The sequence below is a fragment of the Mycetomoellerius zeteki genome, unplaced genomic scaffold (genome assembly GCF_001594055.1).
Source record: "Mycetomoellerius zeteki isolate Tzet28-1 unplaced genomic scaffold, Tzet1.0 scaffold617, whole genome shotgun sequence".
NCBI classification, from domain to species: domain Eukaryota; kingdom Metazoa; phylum Arthropoda; class Insecta; order Hymenoptera; family Formicidae; genus Mycetomoellerius; species Mycetomoellerius zeteki.
In genome coordinates this window covers 35,306-59,134 of record NW_017257629.1, presented here as the reverse complement: position 1 = coordinate 59,134, position 23,829 = coordinate 35,306, and the positions used below count along the sequence as shown (strand labels likewise).

At 36.7% G+C, this 23,829-nt stretch overlaps 1 protein-coding gene across 1 annotated transcript in view; it reads right to left on the bottom strand.

Annotated features, from left to right (window-relative positions):
- The window catches only part of Mef2 (myocyte enhancer factor 2), a 73,648-nt gene that overhangs the window by 38,910 nt on the left and 10,909 nt on the right, over positions 1–23,829 (bottom strand). The window lies entirely within an intron of this gene.

Below are 23,829 nucleotides of genomic sequence, written 5' to 3'. Positions count from 1 at the left end.
CAACATCCAATAAATGAAAGTCGCCAAAATTTAAGTCTAACGTCAATATTAACACAAAAGTAAAAAGTGAGAAAATGGGGTGTTTAAAAAATGGGATGTAATATGGAATACCGATGAAATTTTGATCATAGTAATAAATAACACAATAAATGAAGTCCAAATTTGTTTATTTATGTAAACTGATCAAGAAAAATAGAAAACTGTTCACATTTTTACTGTACAATAACACAGAAAATATAATAGCATCATTGAACATTATTATGCATGGACAATAAAGAATACAATTAAATCTTGAATCAAATTAAATGACGTACAATAAATATTAGCATCTAAAATAAACATTATTCACAAGAAGAATCAAAAAGTTATGTTCTCAACCCTCGATGTATTCCACATTACTTGCATGTCATCATATAACAAACAAAGTCTTTCCGTAGCAATAAACAAGTTTGAAATAGCAATTAATCTGCATAATATTGTTCATGCAACATTATTAAAAGCATCTATGTGATATAAGCATTAAAAAAATTTACCTTCAGTTTGTGAGAACACTTTTTAAAAAAACCTGCCGGATCTCCTGACGTAACGAAAATGAATAAATGTTAATTGTAACAAAACGTTTGGTCGAACTGAGTTTATTGCTTGTTATGACAGGTTTGGTAGCAGTTGCAACAACTTTTAGGGATTGCCGCCAGATTGCAATGCTCTGTTTAAAAAATAAGCTATTCCATATTAGTAGCTTATTCCATAATCCCTGTTTTTATCCTATCTAAAAATTTAGAGATACAGATATGAAAATAATTTTGTTCAATTTCAAAATAATAATATAGGAAACTCAAGTATGATGAGCAATCAGTTTTGACATTCTAGCAATTAGTTTGAGTGTCCTACATAATTATTTTGATAATCCATACAGAGAGAAAAATGTTTGGTATTTGTAACTATAATTATGATTATTACTGCTATAATAATAATAACAGTAACTATATATATAGTTCCAGCAACAAATGTATATAATTGGCAACCTAAAATGACTATAATTATAGTTGTTATAACCATAAAATAGTTGAAATTACCATAAAAATCATTCAAGTGACTATAATTTTATAGTTATATTTTGGGACAACCATATTTTTTACATTTGTTATTGGAACTATATATATAGTTACTGTTATTATTATTATAGCAGTAATAATCATAATTATAGTAATATATAATTATAGTTACAAATACCAAACATTTTTCTCTCTGTGCAATTATTTTCAGATCTATATCTAACAAACTTTTTAGATATTTCGGCAAAATCGTTTCTTAATAAAAATTCACGCGTTTGTGGCATAAAGTATTACATTAAGGTGGATCTTGCAAATTGTTCAAATTGAATTTGCGACAATAAAAACAAGCTGCGAAATAATTGTAAACAAGTAGAGAATTTATAGACACAATTTGTTAGGTCTACTTCTAGATCTACTACTACGTAAAACGATCCTTAATGCTTATTTTTGCTGCTTGTTTCTACTATCACAAATAGGTATACGTATGTCTTTGTGTATCTATAGCATCGAAATTTAAACTCATCGACATTGTATTGATTTCATTCCGTAATAAACTTGAAAATGACGCAGAACTATAGCCTGAAAAGCACAGTTATCAATAATCAAATTATTATATATCGTAAGGCTTTGCAGACCACAATCATTAAACCCTAATTTTTCAATTATTCCTAGTATGTATGCGTAACTTCTTCGAGGAAAGCGATATTTGCGCTGTACTTTCGCAGTATGCAAAGTACAATAATATACGAAGGATCCACGAAGGGAGATCAACGATTCAAAACTCCCGCGATTTAATCGCGGCCTCGAGAGAATCAACGGGGAGTCCGGGTTGTTTGATCAGGTGCTGCGCGGAATTCCGGCATTTGCGGCGAATTTTCTTCAACATGTACCGGGTAGATACAATCTTTGTCTGGCACAATTCCGATTAAAATTGTAGAGTTGCAAGAAAGCGAAGCGATTCTAATGTGAAAGGTAGCATAAGATCATTTTTATTTTGCATGAAATTAGAATCGTAGGAAAGTTAACAGTTTTCACATATCCGAGAAAAAAAATGCAGGAAAGACGTGCTTATATTGGAAATCGTTTTAAGAAAAGAAAATTACGAAAAAAGATATAATAGCAAGCATTTTAACGACATGACGCAAAAATGACGTCATATCGTGCGTTAACTGAAACGACATTGATCTCGGCGTCGATTAATGCATATCTAGAGGTATAAAGAGGTATAATCGAAGTTAAGAAAGTCCCGCTAAGATCATATAAATCTAGTCCATTGCATTCTATATCGGAACATACATTTTTTATTATACAGGGTGTTTCCAAATTAAATGGCAAAACTTCGGGAGCGTGTAGAGGAGTAAAAAACTAAGAAAAAAAGTCCTATAGACATATGCTCGTTTTTGCTCCGTTTCAGAGAAATCGAAAAAAAATGTTTACATTTCTTGCCATATCTAGCACCGACATATTTGATTACATTTTCCACTTTCTGTTATGAATTTGTCAGTCGCTCTTTGAAAGCCTTTAACAGTAGATGAATTTTGTCTTTTGCAATATGCCGCGTACGTATTCTAATAGTGAATATGCTGATATGGTTTTTGTATACGGTTTCTGCAACGGTAATGCTTTAAAGGCGGTGCGAGAATATGCACGACGATTTCCAAACAGAAGAGTGCCAAACCGAAGAGTGTTTATGTTGACATTTAATAGATTGCGAGAGACTGGATCATTTTCAATTCGACAAGAAAACAACCGATTTCAAGCAGCGTTACGAAGAGATTTGCAGGCAGGGAATCGTATTTTACAACATTTTGACAATCATCCTGAGACCAGCGTTCGGAATGCGTCGGCTGTATTGGGAGTGTCACCACAAACAATTTGGCGAACTGTAAAAGGAGATAATCGCTATCCCTACCACATTCAAAAAGTGCAAAATTTATTACCTCAAGATCATTGGAACAGATTGAACTTTTGTAACTGGTACCTTCAGACATGCCACAATGATATTTTATTTCCATCTAAAATAATGTGGTCAGATGAGGCAACATTTACCAGAGGTGGAATAATTAATCAAAGGAATTATGATATATGGGCTCATCAAAATCCCAGGTCTGTTAGAGAATACAAATTTCAGCAAGAGTTTTCTGTTAATGTCTGGCTTGGAATTTGGAACGACGTTTTAGTGGGACCGTTTTTTTTACCTGCAAGATTAAATGGGGACCGTTTTCTAAATTTCTTGGAGAATGAATTTTCTGACTATTTAGAAAACATCCCATTACAACAACGTACTGAAATGTGGTTTCAATTAGATGGATGCCCTGCTCATTACAGCAGAGTCGCTAGAACCTGGTTAGATAGAAAATTCCCACAACGATGGATTGGACGTGGAGGAGCAGTACATTGGGCAACTCGTTCGCCCGACTTAACGCCATTAGATTTCTATGCATGGGGTACTCTGAAGCAAGAAGTTTATTCTTCGCCTATTCAATCAGAGCAACATTTGAGAAATCGTATCGTAGCTGCAGCGAACAGAATATCGCAAGAACAGTGCCTGGCTGCTACAAGAGCCGTGTTTGACAGATGCAATGCTTGTATTGCTGCAAGAGGTGCACATTTCGAACAAAATCTTCATTAAAAAGTTTATAAATAAAATAATTAAAATAATAAATTAAATATATTTTTTTCTTTTTTCGTGATTTCCTGCGAAACAAAGCAAAAAGGAGCATATGTCTAGAGGACTTTTTTTCTTAGTTTTTTACTCCTCTACACGCTCCCGAAGTTTTGCCATTTAATTTGGAAACACCCTGTATATAATCAAGAATGTAATTGATGCCGTTCAATAGAATTTACATTTAATCATCACCGTGAATCATTAATTTCTCATTAAAAAATCACAGACACATGCATTAAACAGAGACGAAAGTTCAAGAAGTCTGCCTACATCTATGATACAATCACTGTGACATTTAGATATTCCAATCGTTACTGGATGTCACATGAGTTACAAATCCGAGATCTATTTTTCCTTAACACATAAGAGATCTCTTATAAGAGATCAACATTCGTTACAGTCTTTTAATCGTCCGCCGAATATCTTGTCAAGTCATTGTCGAATTAAGTTTCTGCTAAAACACTTATTCAAACAGCTATTCTCGTCTACTGACCTGATAATCTGAGAAACTCTTTCAAAATTCTTTCAATTAAATAATAAACTACTTAATGATGAATAATTGATAAAATAATGAATTAATAATACTTTAAAATTGTGGCAGATGCTATTAGTAACATTCTAAAACTATAACGTTTTATTACAAAATCGACATCGACAGCTGAGAATCAACATCCGATATAGATCTGCGCTGTTTCATATAAATACGAAATTATATCGGCCATCGGCAGAAGCGATTGAGGTAAACATGGACCACGCTTCGTAAATTCAGTTTGCGTATCTTCGAGAGGAATAATTGAAATAATTACGGCGCGGGAGAATAGCTTTCCAGAAGAGCGTGGCGTGATATCTTCGCTCGACAGCGCTGCGCGCTGGGAGCCGAAAATGATAGCGTCATTAAGTGATGGTTAACCAACGTTAAGCGGCAGGCTAAGCTATTTTATTTAACGAAGCTTGGCTATAAATCAGATCACGCGATGCCAAAGAAAGAGAGAGAGAGAAACTGAGCTATAGAGAGAAAGAGAACCTGTACCGATTCGTGACTGACGTGACATAATGTGATTCGCGATACCGAGTCCGCTGTTCCTCGCATCCCTTCGCAGCATCCCTCTTGTAAACGCAAGAGAGAGAGAGAGAGGGAGAGGGGGGGAGAGAGAGAGAGAGAGAGAGAGACAGAGAGAAACCCGTCCAATTATAAAGCCTGACGTAACGTCGAAGTTTCCATAATTACTGCGCCACTACCATAGCCAGCCAGTCACGCCGCGAGATCGGCCGATGAATTACTTATGCCCGCGTTATCTCACTTCGCTCTCTCCGCTGCCGCTGCTACTGCTGCTGCATTCGGCTACTAATCGGGTTAGCGGTGCCTGGAAGCGACTCCGAAATAGCGAGCGTTATTAATTTAAGTCACTCTTAATACGTTCTCTTCCATCAGCAAAAATCTTTCTCGTGCGTCCTCCCCCTTCCCCCCCTCTCTCACCTGCCCCCGGTCCTGCTCCATCCCATTCCACAGTGCACTCCCTGCTCCTGACTGGTTATCAGCGACGTCATTGGTCCATGGAAATATTAATTCGCATGCGAGGACGCGCGACTTCGAAAGTTCGTGCCGCCAATTATCAGGAATCGATAATACTCGTATATCTGGAGTCTGTACTACGGTAAAAACTTGACGCGGCTAAACCCGGTTAGCGTAACGCGGTTTCCAGCTGAAACCTTTGAATATATAATAGTTTACACGTTCCTTTGTTCTAACGAATTTGCGACGAGATCGCGCAAAAATCCTGATTCCGAAGTGCAGCTATTCCTAAATTAATTTCCAACGAAACACAATATTCGTTCCAGCGTGAGAGAATTTTCGATAACAAAACAAAAAGTCGAGAACAAAATATAATTCTGGATTTATCATGTAAAATGTATCTCCCATCAAATTTACTAGTCAAGGAAAAATCGTGTTCAAAATCGAAATTATGATAGTTGTAGAATAATAAATTAATGTTATTTTCGTTTATATGTCAACTCGATATGCAATTCGTACGGATTGTCGGATTTTCCTCATTACAAATGACGAAATTATTTATGCGCGTCGACAGTGTTGAAATTCGATCCTATCGAAATTATGATGCGATCGCGAAGTTGTCGAAATTTCTCCGAGGGAGATTCTTCTTTATATTTACAATCAAACTTTTAATACCGAATCTTTATTACCTTGACATTTCAGCTAAACATCCGTATTGCCATAGTCCCTAACGTTAATTAGAACCGTCGGCGAGCGTGTATGCCGCTACCAAAAATAACCGCACGCACGAAATGCGTCACGTCCACGTAGCGCTAATGGCAGCTTCATAATTCTCTCTCTCTCTCTCTCTCTCTCTCTCCCCCTCCTCGCTTTTTTCCCTACTGAGCTCTAGGAACCCCGCGAGAATCATCGAGGAATGTTCAAAGCGGAAGAACACCGGGATTGCACCGACCGACCGACGCGACGGCGCGAGCTAACCGATCGCGGTTTACGAGCGGATGGAGAAGGAGGGCCGGCCATCCCCCTTGCGGGACTTTTTGCCCTCTCGGCGAGGCACTGCTCTCAGTCGAGAGCAGAAAAGTACAAAACGACATTGCTCCGGATCGGCACGTGCCATTCGATAAATCTGTCGGCAGCTGACGGCACGGCCGGCTGCTGCGAGTCATCAGCCCTCCCTCTCTCCCCTACCCTTTCTCTTTCTCTCCTCGCGCTTTCTGCATCTCTCTGCCTTTTCTTGTCGCGATACACACCCGCGTACGCACGCTCTCTCTTTCTCCCTGTCTCTCCCTTCGTTTCTGCGTTCACCGTACGGCGTACGGTCCAGGAGGGCCAGCATCCCCAACCGAGCGCGCGCACACGTGCGGCTCGTGACGCGGCATGGCGGGGAGAGGGCGCCGTGACTTCTTCCTCTCCATTAAATTATACTGCCGCTTCGGTCGATCGCCTCGTTAGCTACGGCGACTCGTATACGCAACCCAAACGCAAAATTCTGTCACGGTATTGCATGCTGCAAGGTCGAACTCTCGCAAACAGAGAAAAGCTTACAGAGAAGATATATAGCTATTTTATAAAATAATTCTGAGAAAAGTTCTCGATAGATGCGTTCCACTTGGCATTCATAACTCGCGAACATCATTTATCATTGTTTAACATTTGATAAATAAGAATTAAATAATTCCATGAGCGTTGCAACGCCAAGTGAAACGCAGCTGACTAATTGTTTTGATCTTTTTTTATGGTAATTTCAACACCATTTTTATGGTTATGGTATAACAGCGACAATTATAGTCATTTTCGGTTATCAACTGCATATATTGGTTGATAGAACTATACGTACAATTATTATTACTAATACTATAGTAGTCATAATCATAATTGTAGTTATAGGTAATTATAGTTACAAATACCAAAAAATTTTCTCTCAGTGTAATTTTGTTAGAGTTGTATCAATTTTGAAGTAAAGGAAAATATGAGTATATATAATTTTTGTGCTACTGGATAATAAGATTTATTTATCCAAAATTTCGCGGCAACATTGTTTGATATTTCATCAATCCAGATAGAGAGAGAGAGAGAGAGAGATTTTTTCACAGATCTTGATCATATCTTGATTACGTGCTATCGAAATATATTGGAACTGTTTCAAGCAACTTGGATATTCAAACAAACCTCACTGTACTCTTCTGCCTCAAGGCAGCGTTGGTATCTGTCGTGCGCGTGTGCGCTCTTTTAATTACCTGGACTTTAATTCAACGCGCACATATACACACGCTTTCACGAGTAGCAGCGCGTAGCGAGTTTTCCGCTGGAGTTTCCATGTTCAAGCCGCGAGCGTTACATCTCGCTTCGCCGAGTACGTAGCTTTGTATAATCGCGCATACACGGTGTACCGGCTGCACGTGTGTCTAATCGATGAGCGCATTACCTACGTCATCGCCTTTCGCACTGTAAACTCGATATACCCTGTTCCGCGCGAGCTTCACGACCGCGCGATCGCGCGATCGGGTCTGAAAAGGAGGCGTCGCGCGTCGCGCCGCTCGCACGGAAAATCTTGCGCGGACTCGTCGATTGATTCTCAAATGCGATGAATTCATCGTCGTCGGGTATCAACATTCTCTACGTATGTTGCATCGTGCGCGCCGCGGTCTTTCCCGCGGTCTTTTGCTCTCGAGCGCTCCGCGCGTTCCGCCAATATCGATTGTGAAATTTCTCGCTGGGAAATATGTAGAACGTCTAATAACTTGGCAATTTCACGCCTAGCTGTGAAGCAGGATTTACGTAATATTCTTGCACGGTAATTTTTCTCTGTCAAGGAGTAGCGCGAGACCATTTAAAATCCTAAGAAAACATGATAATATAAATTAATAAATCTGATAAGCGTAGTAATAACAATAGCTTGCTTTTGCAAAATTTCTCTAACTCTCTATTGTTATTAAATGAGTTCTCGTTTGACTATTGTATAGTCTCCATTTCTCGCTGAAAATTACAAAAGTTATCGCAATAATTCTGCTAATAGATAATAAGTTTCAGAATAAAATAATCGGTGAAATTACACGCCGCTGCTCGACTTTCAGCTAACGAAGCGATCGCACGATAGCAAATAAGGAAACTGATACACATACTTCTTCAGCAATCCGCGACTCGAGAAGCGATAAATGTCTCCAATATCTTCGCAAAGACCAGTCTTTACAGGCGAAGGTATAAATCGTTGAATTAAATTAATTAGTGAAAAACGCAGGGATGAAGTCGCGGCGAGAAGAAACGAAAGATGCGACACGACGCGATACGAGGATAAAGAGGACCGAAGGGGAGCGTAAAGGAGAGGGAGAGCGGGAGGGATGGATATTGGCGCGAGTGCAACGCGCCATATTCTTTGTCCTATGACACGGCGAAGTTAAAGCTTCGCGGCTAAAATTAAACCGCCAGGCAGCAGCGGTAGCGAGCACCAGGGCCGAGTCGCTGAGGCTGAGCAGGAGCAGCCGCCAGAAACCAGAGCACGTGCTTCAAGTAAGTGAACGCGCGCCTCTCTCACCCCCTCGCGCCCTCCTCACTCAACCGCTCTACGTGCCCCCCTCCTGTCGAAACTCCTGCCTGGCATCTCGCAACGACCGCCAAATCTCTGTGATAGAGCCCTAGAGAACCGTGCTTACACTACGCTTCGAGGTATCGAGATACTTGAACAACTTGGTGAAAATATTTCTATCAAATATTTCATAGTCTTTTGCTTTAAACCGTATCTCCTTTTTTCAAACTAAAATTCTATCGAACTAATTGATATTTTAATGTCGAACGAAACTTACATTTACATGAGCTTTAATTTACATGGGAGTCCGTTTTGTCGCATTTTAAATTGTAGCGGTGGCATTGATTTAATTAGACATTTATTGTCGTTTAATTTCAATGGTTTGACTTATAAGAAAGTAGATTTGTTAACGAATGTAGATTTGTTTCTATTCGCAAATTATGTCGACTCTCGGTTCTCAGTTTTCAGCTCTCGGTTCTTGGTTCTCAGGTTGCAATTTATATCATTACAATGTAAGGAGAATAGATAATCATAAAAACAAATATATAATATGAAAGAATGCGGTTCATTACTGTTTGCTTTTACAGTAAAGCCACGAATTAAAAGTATGTAATGAAGTTTTATTAAACGCAGTTATAATACTTCAGATCCTGGGTTTTGCGTTTGACAAGATGGGAGGTTCTAAAATCCTAGAATAACTATTATGTCCTATTTGCAGCATATAACGTCGTTATATTACAACGTAATACCTCAGATTGCATGCCCTTATTCGTGTATTCCTCCTCTCCCTTCTCTCTCTCTTCCTGCACATCGTCAGCGCTATCGTCTCATTATGCGTCAAATCCGCCATCTCGTTTACCGAGTACGAGAGTAGAATATCATCTCCAACGCATTTCTATAGGCGAATATAACATCTGCATTTAACTCCGTTTACGGAACCATATCGGAAGTTGTGATACGTTCGCGATCCACGAGATGTGCGCCGATCAAACGGATTATCCGAAAAGCAGACTGTATCCTATGGGGATTATTCTCTCTACTGGTGCAACGACGTTGTAATACGCTTCGAATTGACGAGAAACTTGTAATTGCGGAAACATATAATAATCTTCATCGAAATTCTAAGTAATTAATTTTTAATATAGTGTCCGAAAGGCACATACCAAAACTTCATCACGCAAAGACGTAAGCGGTAAGTAAAATCAATATTTTAAATTTGCTACTGCTTACGTTATATCGCCTTACGTCTCTACTGTGATTAGCCAATTCGCTTACTGCTTACGTCTTATTGATTTACGTTTTTTGTGTGTCATAGTCTTAAGAGTGTAAAGAATTAAAACAGAAAATGATCAGTAGACTCAGATTCTCACACTGAGGAACGTTTTGGAAACCTACAATATGAAAATGATATAAACAAGTATGTAATGCGGGTAAAAAAATATGTTTATGCATTTCTTTGTGCAAAAACAAGTAAATTAATAAAATTATAGTTTTTCGACATACTCGTAATAAAAAAAAGAAAAATTCAACGGAAAAAAATAATTATGCGATAATGATTGTGTAATTATGAAATTTTTTAATATAAATAAACAAAAAAGATCATATTTCGTCACAAAACGGATTTTGATGCCTAATAATATTTTGTGTGAATCTTACGATTTTCAGTTCAAGAAAACTACGAACCGATTTATTTATCGGTTTTGAAACAATTCTAAATCGTAGCTAAAGTAGGTATACGTTATAATATCGCAAATTAAATTGACAAGCGATATATAATTTTTATTAAATAGAACAATTCGGTACATTTTTTTTCGAAACTAATTTGTAAAATCGATATTGTAAAATAACCGGAGTTAAAATAATCCGTAAATTTATATCTAATATGTAAACGAATACAATAAACTTAAGGGAATTTGTGGACTGAGGAATTTCGGGGAGGACAAAAATAATATTATTAAGAATTACAAATTCATGTGTATTAACATGTTTTAATTTTTATATCTATCTTTCATCTATCTCTTCATTATTATTTTCCTTTTAACAAGTATTATTTCATGAAGTACCAAATGTGTATAATGAAAATTGTGTATCGTATTATCGAGAAAATGTTCTCTTGGCCGAACGATAAGACCCTTTCAAAGAAAGGGCTGGTATATCACGCGACACAACCCCAAACGCCGAATCTTATCCCAGAGAAAAGTCTCTCTGTAGGAGAGCGTGGAACACATGTCCAGCACTCGGATAGCAACGCGGCCACGTGTGGGGTGATACGACGTTTGGTGCCAGATTTTCATGTAACCCACGCGCATTGATCGAGCAAGAAGAACTTGTGGACCGAGGGAATCTTCTCATACATACGATAAATGAGTACTCTGCGATATTCCTTTCTTTTGTTTACGTTGATACACTTATAATTATACTTTTTCTCATTTCGACTTAATATACAGCCATATGGAAAATAACGATCGAAAGTGCACAAACAATGCAAAGCTTTATTCGTTACTAGATTTAAAGGAACTTTTTAATGGGATATTTGAATTGTTAATCACGGTGTGGAACGAATAGCGGCCAGTGAAATTTACGACGAGAGAGAGAGAGAGAGGGGGGGGGAGAGAGAGAGAGAAATAAAGTCTAATTTCCTTCAAAAAAGAGATTCATGAATATATTAAATTTATATGACGTTATTTGAAATTAGCATACACATTGCATAATCTTTTATGAGTAAAGACGATCTTTCTTGCAGCCGAAATTTTCGAACGACGAGCATGTTTCAGCCTAAGTTAATGAGTCATCACAAGGACAGTGTCGAGTCCATCCATATACGCGCGCGCATAAAATATTATTCTCTAATTTATACACATAGATTTTGTAAATGATCAGTCGCTACTCGAATTCCCACACATGTTTCACATCCGGAGCACGTGGAAGAAGTTGCGTCGTTACACGCTTTGCCGCTTCGTTTCTATCGAATAGAAAATCGAAAATTCATTTTTCCATCGGGAACAAATAATGAATGCAATAAAAGAGGCGAGGAGAAAATGCAGGCATCAACCATTTGACGCTCGTTGTAATATTCAAGATGAGCTGAAACGTGTTAAAAGATCGAAATGAAAGATTATGCTTCTTTATTTAGCACTTCATTTTGAAGTGAATGAAATAGACTGTTACAGACAGTAATGTAAAAGAAAAGATTCTTAGGAAACATAATTGAAAGCCAGGAAGAAATAAAATAGCATTTCTATAAAAGAGAAAAAATAGAACAAAATTGTGCAACCGCCCCTAAGTTGCTCTTTTCCTCTTAAAAAAAAAACAGCAAAATTGAAAGATAAAAGAAGATAAGATAGAATTTTCAAAAATAAAATGAGCACGGTTCTATTTTTTATAAATAATCTTGTTAAATTTTATATGTTCGATCGACCTTTCTTTTTTGGATATAAACTCTTTTGAGTGCGCTAAACACGTCCTATAATATTGTACAAGCGAATTTTCACCAAAGGGTTAACGATGGTATCGTTACAATATGGCTTACTGCAGCGTCACTTCTCGAGCGGATCATCTTGAACGTAAGTGCCAGGGCGCCACACCGTACCGCACCCTTCCACCGGGTGACACAAAGCAAGCGAGGGCAGGGTGTGTGTGTGTGTGTGAGGGAGGGATGGAGGGAGGGAGGGAGGGGTCTATCTAAAGGGTTTTCGAGGGCTGCACGAGCGCATTGGTATGACATTCCGATAACGGAGTGTGCGCGTGTACGTGGATCGCGTGTGCACGCGTTCATCTCCGGTCGACCACTTCCGCTGCGCATTTGCAACAGGCACTGGAAAGGCGCCGAAAGAAAGATCTTTGCCCTTTACCTCCGTCCTATTTGCGCGGCATTAATTCGGAGTTTCAATAGCTCTGTTCTAAAGGCTTTTTGCCTGAAAATGAATGAACCTGAAAATCGAGGCGAGTGTCGTCTCTAACGTTCTTTGCAAATTACGTAAAAATAATTACGTTTCAATAGTGAATAAATGAGAAGCGCGTCAAAAGTCAAGCGCGAAGAAGTCAAAAGTCAAAACCGGTTTCCTGTAATAAAATATCAATTTCCTGCAATAAAATCATTTTTCAAAACGCCGAAGATATGATCAATTTTGATAAACAGGAAATAGGAAACCAGATTTAGTTGATAAATCATACTAAATATTTTCTTTTAATATCAAGATTAAATTTAAATACATTAGCCATTTTTGCCATGTATGTAACCTAAACCTCGTCAAATTTTAAAGTAAGCATTGCAATTAAGAAAACTGTCAAGATATATGCAAACTTCTCATTGACTGTCGTATATAAATAACATTTAGAATATTTAAACGTCATCGAAGGTCAAAATTTGAGTGAATTAGCAACAAAAAATTCTGACAGTATACATCTGAAACGTCGCTCTGAGCAATCATGTTTTACAGCTACTGACATAAGACGTTATGCAAAAATCGACATCAATCGTTTCTTTGTACAAACTGTCAATTAGAAAAAAATCCAAGTAAGGAGGGAAGCAAAGCGGGCTCGTGCAATCCCATCCTGAAATTTTAAAGAGCATATCACACGATAAGAGGAACAGCACCTGGGCCATCATCGTCATCGTCTGGAGATCCGATCTCCAACGCGAGTTAACGACGTCGTAGCTAAGTGCAGTCGCGGTCGCGGCGTCGCAGACGTCATGCGTGAATCACGCACACGCGCATTCACCTCCCTCTCCCTCTCGCTTTTCTTTCACGTTCTCTCTCCTTCTCTATCCCTTTCTCTCTCGCTCGCTCTCCCTCACAGTGCACGTTGCCGCGTTAACTTGAAACGCGATACTCGCCGCCGTGGTTCAGAACGCGAGGATCAAGCGTGACGATACGAGGAGGCTTGATCGGCGGCGACTGCGACGACGGAGAGAGAAAGAGAAGGATCGTGGGAGGAAGAAACGGAAAGGGAAAGATTAACTGTGGAAACCGGTGAAAGTTGAGAAAACTCGTAGCACGGTGTAATTCGTCAAGATAAGAAAAAGCGAGAGGACATAAGGAAATAAGAAAAGAAAGAAGTGACGTGCGAAAAGAAGCAAGGAGAAACTTGAAAGGCACATTCGCGCCGCTAGCGCAGAAAGGAAGAGAGACAAGGAGAGAGGGAGAATGGGGGGAGAGAGAGAGAGAGAGAGGAAGGAAGAGGGAGAAGAGAGAAGAAGGAGAGCTGGCAGCTGCTAGGCGCGTGCGGCGTCGGACCTTTTAAGGCGCGATCACCGGACGCCCGGCGTCGCAACTGCCCTCCCCGCGTCGCTCTCGCCCTTCTCGTTCCTCCCCGACACGCTCCCTCGACCCCACCAACGTTGCTACTGGCGTCCTCCGAATGTTTCCTCTCCGCCGCCCCCAACACCTTGAGAAGAGTACAAACCGCGTCGCGACGGCCTCTATGAAATCTCATCCACCTCGCATCTCTCCTTTTCTTCTACCCAATCTCTTTTTCTCTATTTCTCTTGTATCCTCTTTACACTCACGCTCCCTTCTCACCGAGGATTCGGAGAACACATTGTTGCTCCCGACACTTATGTCCATTTCTATCAATGTGGATTAACTTCAATCTCGGTTCGATTGACTCTTCTCCTTTTTTTAATTCTTAGGACTAAAAAAAGATGAAAAGTTCAATCGAGAGAAAGATTGAAATTAATTTTTATTGTGTGAAAATGGATATTAATCGGCGATCGAATAAATTAATAAGGGACATCTCTTAATTATGTATTTTTTAATTTATTTGTCAATATTGATTTTCGCAATATAATAAAATGAATATAATAAAATGAATATAATAAAATGAAATATAATAAAATGAAATTCAAGATATTATATGTAGATATTTTTCTCTCGATATCGCACTTTTATATAAGACGTGCAACAATGGTCACGCTCTACAAAGACTTCTTTTGAGAAAAAAATCAAATCGGATTTTTATACAACTTCCGAGAAGAAAATAGATTTACTTTTTCAAATGTAGTGTGTAAGTGCCTTAGTGAATTCACAGAAAGAATATTTGTATTTCTTTAAAATTATAAATATTATGAATTATCAATATTACGTAGCTTGAATAAATAACATAATTAAAAAAGTAATTCCAATGCTTTTCTTCTTAAAAGATATACAAAGAGGAAATTAAACAAAGCTTCTCTGCTCCAAAAAAATTATTCTTATATTTAATTTATTTATTAAATAATGAGACTAACTCTCAGAATCAACAGAGATATTCAAGAAAATAATTCATAAACTTCAATTTTAACATCCATGCGGAAAATCTAGTTTAGAAACTTACTTTCTTAGACTCTAAGTAATACGGAAGTCATACCATTACACGATACAATTAATTTAGCATTGCAATATTTATGATTTTTTTTTCTGTGATAATTTAATTTCGTAATCCGACTGAATTTTTAATGAATAAGAAATTAAGGACACGCCCCCGACCAAACTGCATAAATAATAAATAAAATTCAACTAGTAAAGATGCTGACCGGCAAACGTAATAGCAGATCTCTCTCTGTTTCTCATACCATCCCTTCTCGACGACCCCTTCCATACTCTTCACAACTCCCACGCTCCTTTCATTCCTTGCTCACTGCCGGATATCGCCCGGCTCCTTGTCAGCTGACCGACACGGCTCTTCTCACATATCGATTCGTGAGAGGTCGAGTCACGTGTTCTACATCGTTTTTCCCGTCGTTCTCACATCTCGCGTTTCTTCATTTCAAATAAATCTGGACTAACATCACGAGTGCACGAAGTCTCATGAGTTTCGAGATATAAGAATGAAAAAAAGGAAGTAAATTCGATTCCGAAGAGAACATTTTCCTGTAATCTATTTTCTTAAGTTTCCGGCACACAAAATATCTGTGTTCAGTGCAAAGTTTTTTTCATCGTCTTGATTATATAATGGCCACATTCATTGTAAACATAGTAACAGATTAAGTATCAAAATTCAAAGAAAGCAAAAGTCACAGAAGTAAGACTAACTCTCAGAATCAACAAAGATATTCAAGAAAATAATTCATAAACTTCAATTTTAACATCCATGCGGAAAATCTAGTTTAGAACTTACTTTCTTAGACTCTAAGTAATACGGAAGTCATACCATTACACGATACAAAATTATCTCTTGCAAAAGCAAACTAATCTCATTTGACGAAATCTGTGAGATGAAAACTAAAAGAATACCGGAAAAGAGCACAATATAAATCTTCATTTTGAAACGCTTCTCCTTAAAAATACAATTGCACAGCGTTTGTTAAATATTTTGAGATATTGACATAATCACGTGTGATGAGTTTCTCTCTTCGTCGATGAGGATGAAAGAGAGATACACAGGGCGGACAAAGATAACCTAACACTTGGATAATACTTCAAATTATCGTCAGTTTGGCGAATTAAAGAAAAGTCGTCGAAAGCTATGCGTGATTCTTTAAATTCCATCATCAGAACCTATACATCTCGTGTTTGTAAATTTCGTGCCACGATTTCATTTAATTACACTCGCACATTATCTGGAGTAACGAAAAAATAGTATAAATCGTTGTTGTCTTATTATTCTAATTACGATTGTTTTTATATTTCAGGCAATTATTCGCAATTGTGATCTTTATTCTCAGATTATAATAACTAATACATTAGTATTTACATAAATATAACATAAATCAATTGTAAAAAAAAAACAGCAGAGAGCAATTATTTGCATTGAAAAAAATTTATTAAATTTTAACACATTTTTTTTGCAGTAGTACTGCCTTAGTATCTAATTACAGTAACCAAACATTATTTTAGCAAAAAATTTTATAATTTAAATCAAATTAATGATTCTTGTATCAAATAAATATTTATATTTAGTAAATATCCAGTTAGTACTATTCAAAGAAAATTTATTAAAATTTAATACATTTTTTCATTGTACGTGTAATAAAAAATATTATTTTGTGTATGTGGAGCAGGCGCGCGCAGTATAAACAAAATAAATTTTTTAAGAAATCAATGCTTCCAAGGATTATCAAACGAAATAAAACGTTTAACTACATTTTGCACGCTCCAGATTGTAGAGATAACAATGTGCATATTTACGTAAGGATTAATTTGGAACTTTTATTTGTTTCAACTTCAAAATAATGAATAATCAAAGGGTATAATACGATAATAATACAGCCAAGTTCTTTAAAAACACGAAAAAATTAACTAAGTTGAGGAAATCAAATTTAGATTGATTATCTCGGACGAATTAGATTACCGTTAAAAAAAACAGGCTCGATTACCGTAATAACTTAACTCGCAACAACGTTTTCGCTATATGTGGCTCGCGTGTCGTTATATTCTGCCACTTTATTCCTGTTACAAGAAAGAATCAAGGAAGAAATTTTATTTCTCGATGAATCATATGGTGAAGAACCTGTGTACATATCTTAAGTGATATGTCATCAAAAGAGAAAGATTTCCTTTAAAATACAAAATAGCATTCTTTCCACTTCTTTTTCCACTTATCGCATCAAAATTGTCATATAAAAGGAAAAACATAGCTTTTATTATTCAACAAGGAAAGAAATCGAGATTGTCGCTTGTGTATATATGTGGATGTATCACGAGGCTTCTCTTATCTCGATATCGAGCGCATTTCGTTTCCTCCGCCATAAGTAATCCGCACGGCAGTAACGGTAGCGGAGAAAGAGAGAAGACAAGAAGAAGGGGTCGAGGGTCAGATCGGGGGCAGAACACTGCCCCATCCTTCTGCCGCAGGTATACCTCGCGCACCTACGCGACGGCGGCATTATACGGCCGGAAAGGTGTATCATGCATGCGCGCAGCACTGCGCGCGGCATATACAGGTAAAAGAAACGTCGCCATGGAAACGACCATGGCCACCCTCAATCAATACACGCGACGGGGTGTCGGTCGGTCGGTCGGTTCGTTCGTTTGTTCGGCCGGTAGGTCGGTGACGCAGGCGAAAAGCCCACGTGGTCCTATCGGCCACGTGCGAGAGCGCTCTTCGTTTTTCCCACTTCCAAGTACTTCTCGCTCGCCCCTGCATCCCCCACACCTCTTCTTTTCTCTTCTTCTAACCTAGATCTTCCTGTAACTCCCTTCCTTCCTCTCGGGCGCGAAATGGTGTTTTTACTCGACGTGTTTCCTTCTACCGACATACCCGCGTTTGGGGTGATCGACACGATGGAGAGGACGTTCTGTACCAGCTCGTAAGATATGTCGACACATGCAAATCGCACGTAAAGACAGGAAAGAATTTACCAGGATCTTTGTTCAATCAGAAACATACTAAAAGTATTAACAAATACAAATTTATTCTCGACGATAAAGAATGTATCGCGTCTAGAGATTTGTGAATGAAGACTGTTCGCATAAAAAGCAAAGTTCAATTCGTCGGACGAGATGAAATAAAACCTGATAGTTTTATAAAAAATACATAAAATGCATATTTAAGAAGAAACTTGCACTTGCTAATCTGCGAAGTGTCCCGCAACCATTACCAATTATCGGAAATCACAAACCCTGCAAGTCAGATCAACAAGAATGTCGCTCGCTCGAAGAGACATTGATGGAAGTCGAGTTACAAGCAATTAAACTTTTAAAGGTCTCCGTAAATTAAACTTAGGAGGGGGAGGCATAAATAGATAGCGATAGCATCCTCTGTTTGATTTTAGATGAACTGTGATTTAATATGAAATGTTGCGAAAAAAATATTTGTTTAATAATTTCTAAGTGAACTCTTAGACCGAATTAATGAGACAAGATAAGAACTGGTCAGAATCGGTTTTTTTCTTCGCGAACAATGACAATGATTAGCACCCTTGGATGTTCATTTTTACCAAGCAAATCGCGATTGGACCGCGACTGCGGCAGATCTTTCGCTCCTTTTTCTGATTTTTCGTAGTTGTATGACCATTCGTGTAAATGGATACTTTTTCAAATTGGATACAGACAGTTCGCATGTTCGTAATGCGAATAGCGAATACTGTTGCCGACATGTATACATTGATCGTTTGAATTTTACGACCCATAAACTTGCAAGTCAACTTATATCGATTGCATTTTCGACTCTCTCTCTCTCTCTCTCTCTCTCCCCTCTCCTTTATAAGAAAAAACCTTAAGTCAAGGTTCAGTGCTTAAATAATAACAAAATTTTTATGCAGTAAGATCAAAGATATTTTTAAAAGGTCATCCAGGATTCTTTGTTTTTTCTGAAGTAGACAATCCAATAGTGTTAATATAGCTATGATCTAGAAATATAAAGTCAAAAAAATACAATAGTTCATTTTAGAGTGAATAGGTACCTGTCTCAGTTATACTCAGACTTGCTTATTGTTCGTTTACTAGTATTATACATTTTCAAGTATCAGAAGATAATTGATTTTAGGACTAATAATTATACTAATTTTTAATCTGTGTATTATTATCATTATTGTTAATGGTTTTGTCTCAATAACAAAAGAAATGCTGAATAAAACTAAATTCGATAAAAAAAAGAAATGTTCCAAAGACTTGATTTTCTCACTTTATCATGATTAGTTCAATTATCTTATGCATACATATTATAAATTAATATAAATTATACACACAGAAAAAGGTTTCTTTGGATTTAGTATTCCTATTTATTTAACTAAAATTTGTTTTATTGAAACAACATATGCTTGTACGAAATATTATTTGTTTGAATAAAAATTTTGTTGTTTCATTCGAGAAACCTCTATTATTTGACAGAAATAATATTATTATTTGAAGTAATATCTTTCAATCAAATAATATATTATTTGGTTACAATGAATACAAACAATGAAACAAATTATTTGTTTGAAAATGGCAAAATATTGATAGAGGTTATGGTAGAGGTTATGATATAGAGGTCCATGCAAATAATTACCTTCTTAGAACAACCATTATATTTTTTGGTCGAAATTGTGAAAACAATGGCTTATATAGTCTAACAACAGGATGAAACGAACAGCACTATATGCTATATCAATTATGTTTGTGCAGTACAATTTGATCACGCGAATGCCGAAGATAGACATTATCTGTTCAAACAAATAATGTATTTAAGACAAAAATATACATTGTTTCAAATTCAAACAATCGCACTTATTGATTGACATTGGTTTGTTTGGACCATTCCAAATAACAAATTTATTTGGATATAATAAAATTCATTAAAAAAATCTTTTATTTTAATGAATTTCAAAGAAATTTTTTTCTCTGTGTATTTAAGATTACTTATAAATCATATATCTCATATATGTATATTTTATAAAGCATAAGAGAAATCGCAACTCTCATGTTCAACGTCAAATCTATTACTAAAATTAGGATGACGAATTGGACATTTCTCTCATTTTTATTATATATTTATATAGTGTACATTATGAAACATACACTATATATTTGTATGTAATACTACTTCAAATATATATTCATTATAACATTCACAATAAAATTTTAAATTTGTATTTCCTTTTCACTCCTTCTCTTTCTCTTTCGAGTTCAAAGTTAAAGAAGTCTCATCCAATATCACGGAACGAAGATACGTGTCTTGTTGTTTTCAAGCATTCGCGTCGTGCGACCATGGTCGGGTCGAGACCGTGGTGCACATACATTTGAGAATCGCAATATCGGCCGAGAACTCCGAGAAGCAAGGCGAGGTGCCGGAGATGCGCCGGGATCGCCGTACACGTGCGAGCCACACGTGACAAAGGGTAAAGCCGGCAAAGGAAGAGAGTCAGAAAGAGATAGAGAGATAGAGCAAAAGAGAGATATAGAGAGACAAAGAGAGGTGGAGAGAGGATGCACCTTCCTCTTGCTCGAGCGCACCACATCGACTTACGTCATTCGATAATGTTCCCTTTGCATCGGTGACCGATGCAAGCACGGCGATGAACATCGGCAAGGTGCAACGGTGGTAACTCCTGCCGGGTGAGCGGCGCCCTTACAGTGTCGCTCGCTCTGCGCGTTTCACACGCGTGAAGGAGCGAAAAAAAGGGGCCGTCGGTTGGCCGGACGAACAGATGGATGGACGAACGACAAACGAACAAATGTATATGTACATACGTATGTACGTTACGTACGAACGAATATACAAAAGAACGAACGAGTATAAACGTACGAATGAATGAAAGAACGAACAAACGAGGATACGAACGAATATACGAACGAAGAAACGAACGAACGAACGAACGAACGAACAAACGAACGAACGAACGAACGAACGAACGTACGTATGGGCGTCTTGCCCAGTCTTGCCCGCAATTGCGCACGAGAGAGCCGATGGACTTGCGTCATTTGACGCTCTGTCTCGCTCTTTACCTCCCTCCCTCCCTCTCTCTCTCTCTCTCTCTCTCTCTCTCTATCTATCTTTCTCTCCATCTCTCTTCTCTTCACAGCAAGTGATACGCGCGGACATCGCAATTTACTCCTCTTGCGACGCGATGACACGTGCACACCGTTCACGGGGGTGGGCGGAAGAATGCACCCGGGGGTTTGCGCCAGCACACGCCGAAGATTTACGTCAGTCCTGACCCGACGCGCGCCCTCAAGGTCGCCGAAGGCGCGCGCGGCGATCATCGCCGAAGGGCGTCCGCCGAAAGAGAGTATAAGTATAATAGAAATAGTAACGAGCATAGTTAATCGCGTCAGACTCCTATCAGTGTCTCTCAGCGACCCTTAACAACATGGGACGGTAATATTGCGCAATAGTTACGTCTCTTGATTCCGTGACCCTTGAACCTTAATTAGTTCTTTGAAATGGAATTTTATGTATTACGTCTGATAAAGGGAAAATTTTTCTTTCCATTATATAAATTATTGAAAAAGCTCACGATTATTTTTATCAACAGAATAAATATTTGTAGTACATAATAATCCTATACAAATGAAAGTTAGGAACAAATTTTATACATTTGACATTTTCGCAAGAAGCTTCTTTCTTAATTATATAATTTTATGTGATGTAGATACTTTAATTATTATCATTTAACAAGAATTATATTTCTCACATCATATCTATTTAAATTAATAAAATTTTCAAAATGTATTGTATTAACATTCTATACCAAAATTTAATAATTTTAATGGTATGTACCATAATATAATTAGTAAAGAAATATATTTCTCAAATTTAACACTTCTTAGATCAATATAAAATTATTCATATTTGATAGACATACTCTCTCTCTTATTAATAATGAACAATATATATAATATTATATTATACTAAATTACTAATAATACCGGCAATAATTCTTTTATATAAGCTATAAATTATTCCAAGTTATTTTTTCTAAAGACTGATTAATAAATATATCAGTTAAAAAAATTACCGGCACTGAAAATTTATTTAAATAAATATTAATATATTAGTTCTATTTGTGTAATTTCCGATATCGATCACATAACTTTCAATTACAAATTTCAGTAATAATAAAAATTAAGATCTACTAAAGTACGAATTGAAGATAATAGACGGTTCCTAAAATTTCTAATTTTATTAAGAAAATCTTGGATATATTTTATGTAATGACGTTTAAAATAAGACTTTTCTCTAATGTACAATCTTTTATGGACCATTTATTCGTCCTGTGAGATCTTTTAGTGCGCTAAAGCTAAAATAAAGTAAAAAGAAAAGTATGTCTCGCAGTTTTATTTCCATAAAATACATTGCGAGTGGCCAAAATTAGTGTATAATTTCTATCAAATTTTCCCCTAATATACTTATCTCATATATTCCACCGCGGACTTCTATCTTGCTACTAAAAATACAAGCAAACTGAATTATTGAAGTGCGCGTCAGAATTCTAGAGTACTTGGATCAAATAAGTCAACGCTTCGTCTTGTCTAAATCACATCCAGTGTGTTTAAATTATTCATTATTATTATAATAATTGGGACGCTTTATCGCTCGCGAAAAATAATAATAGCTATTACAAATGACATTTATTGAAATTCTTATAATAGTACTTTTTATGAAAAATCCAGGTATATATCTTTATTTTGTTTGACGATTGTTTTTTGATGTAAAGAACAACAAGTTGAAAAAGAAATAATTCAGATCTGTGTAATATTTGTATTAATCGTTAATCGCTGTGCTCTAAGCAATATTTAATTTATGCAACCAACACGTACAGTGACACAACCTCTTTGCATTAACGATGCAGGATGTAGTTTCAGTACAATCTTCATTATTAATTTATTACCCAATTCACGCGAACATAATTTCGTGACCGCAGCGTGTATAGAACTTGCAAAATTTATGCACTGTCCATACAAATATTGTAATAATAAAGCAGTTGATAATAAAAAATACCTTTTATTCTATATTTAACGCAAATATACATGCTTCATTATGTGAATTTTTTAAAATAAGTTTTATAAGAGATGTGTAAAAGTCTTCTTATTGTAATCAGGATTGGCATTATTTTACCCACTTAAAAAAACCCGCAATTTGTGGGTTTTATTGGAATTGTAGAAAAATAAATTTTTTTAAACATATAAAAGAGACGTATTTATAAATATTTAATGAATATATATATACTAAACTATAACTGAAGTGATATAATTTTAACATATACCAATTTTAAGATATATATAGGGTAAATCACTTAAGACCGGCCACCCGAATAACACCCACAGTTTTGGAGATAGGAAAAAATGTTTCAGATGAAAGTGGAATGGTTTCAAGGGGGACGTATTTTGATCATGTTGTCTTTCTTCTAGGTGAAGGCGCTAAAAAGATATGTAGCTTCATTTTTTTAAACGAAATTGTATAATTTTTTTTATACAATATGGTCCCACTAATCATTCTGCATATAAAAGTATTAAGGTAGTGATAATAAGATAGTGATAGAATAATGATAAATACAACGTAAACTAAATATTACGTTGTAAAAAAAATATCAAATAATGAAAAAAAATATCAAATAATCAATTTTATCAAAAAAAACCCCAAAAAACTCGAAAAACCCAAAAAAAACCCAATAAAATCTCCATAAAACCTAGAGTTGTGTGTGTGTGTGTGTGTGTGTGTGTGTGTG